Below are 2,225 nucleotides of genomic sequence, written 5' to 3'. Positions count from 1 at the left end.
TTCTTCTTTCAGGAGGAGACAAAGTCTCACTCTCCCCAGGCTAGAGTGCAGTGGCACAACCATAGCTGACTGCAATCTCAAACTCCTGGGCCCAAGTGATCCTCCCATCTCAGCTTCCAGAGCAGCTGGAACTACAGGTGCATGCCACCATGCCTGGCTAATTTTAAAAAATTTATTGCTTATAGAGATGGGATCTGGCTATGTTGCCCAGACTAGTCTCAAACCCCTGGGCTCAAGCAATTTTCCTGCTTCAGCCTCCCAAACTGCTGTAATTACATATCTGAGCCACCACACTGAGCCACTTACACTTTAAAAAAAAATTATACTTTAAGGTCTGGGATACATGTGCAGAATGCGCAGCTGTGTTACAACGGTATACAAGTGCCATGATGGTGTGCTGCACCCATCAACCTGTCATCTACATTAGGCATTTCTCCTAATGCTATCCCTCCCCTAGCCCCCCACCTCCCAACAGGCCCTGGTGTGTGATATTTCCCTCCTTGTGTCCATGTGTTCTCATTGTTCAACTCCCACTTATGAGTGAGAACATGAGGTGTTTGGTGTTCTGTTCTTGTGTTAGTTTGCTGAAAATGATGGCTTCCAGCTTCATCCATGTCCCTGCAAAGGACATGAACACATCCTTTTTTATGGCTGCATAGTATTCCATGGTATGTATGTGCCACATTTTCTTTATCCAGTCTATCATTGATGGGCTTTTTGGTTGGTTCCAAGTCTTTGCTATTTTGAATAGTGCTGCAACAAACATATGTGTGCGTGTGTCTTTATAGTAGAATGATTTATAATCTTTTGGGTATATCCTCAGTAATGGGATTGCTGGGTCAAATGGCATTAGCTTACTGGGCTCCATGGGGGTGGGATCCACTGAGCTAGACCACTTGGCTCTCTGGCTTCAGCCTCCTTTCCAGGGGAGTGAAAGGTTCTCTCTTGCTGGCATACCAGACACCACTGGGGAAAAACCCAAAACCAAAACCAAAACACCATCCTGCAGCTAGCTCAGTGTCTGCCTAAAGGACCACCCAGTTTTGTGCTTGAAACCCAGGGCCGTTGTGGCGTAGGCATCCGAGAGAATCTCCTGGTCTGTGGGTTGTGAAGACCATGGGAAAAGTGTGGTATCTGGGCCCGAGTGCACCGTTCCTCACGGCACAGTCCCTCATGGCTTCCCTTGGCTGGGGGAGGGAGTTCCCCCACCCCTTGTACTTCCCGGGTGAGGCAGTGCTCCACCCTGCTTTGGTTCGCCCTCTGTTGGCGGTACCCACTGTCTAATCAGTCCCAATGAGATGAGCCAGGCACTTCAGTTGGAAATGCAGAAATCACCAGCCTTCTGTGTTGATCTCACTGGGAGCTGCAGACTGAAGCTGTTGCTGTTCAGCCATCTTGCCAGCCACCCATTTCCACTTTTTTATGACAGAAGAAGGAGCATGAGGTCTTCTTGTCAATGGAGACTTGTCAAGAAGCCCTCCTGGTACAGTGAGAATTAGCTCAATTAGACTGTGCATGGACTAAATCTGCTTGTGGACATGCAGGATTAAATATATGTAACAGTCAAAGAGGAAATACTGAGGTCTAGAATCAATATTTACTTAGGGTACATTTGCCTAGAAAATTGACTTTAGCCTGTTGTCGCTTCTGTGGGAGACCAGACAAAGGGTTGCCAAGATGAGGAAAGAGCATCCCCCGGAAGCCGTGTGTGGCGGGAGAGTCAACGATTAAGGTGTAGGATCATGGCTGGGTGCCGGCCAGGAGGTCCTTTTCCTTGTCAAGTAGCTGCTGCAAATCCTCCTGGCTTCTGAGGTAAATATTCCTGCAAATTGATGAATATCAGGCACCGTAGCTTCAGAGGAGAGATTTGTCTCTGAAGACGCCCTGGAGGAGGGAACGCGTGGAGAACACAGAAGAGCAGCTGTCTCGCTTTGTGAGTCTAAAGACGACTCTGTTAGGATTGCACTACCTGCTGTGGTGCAGGACACAAAAATGTGGCGAGGCCAACAAGACGGTAGTCTAATTTGCTTTTGAGTCTCAGTTCAGAGCATGTTTTCTGGCCTCTGCAGGTCACTCTCCTCCACATGTCACTCAGCAACTCAGTCTGAGAGGAATGATGTAACGACAAGTCCGTGATTAGAGATTTTCTCTTAGGCAAGTGATATGGTTTGGCTGTGTCCTCACCCAAATCCCATCTTGAATTCCCATGTGTTGTGGGAGGGACC

The sequence above is a fragment of the Cebus imitator genome, unplaced genomic scaffold (genome assembly GCF_001604975.1).
Source record: "Cebus imitator isolate Cc_AM_T3 unplaced genomic scaffold, Cebus_imitator-1.0 Scaffold11, whole genome shotgun sequence".
NCBI lineage: Eukaryota > Metazoa > Chordata > Mammalia > Primates > Cebidae > Cebus > Cebus imitator.
Note: the sequence above shows the minus strand (reverse complement) of the source record.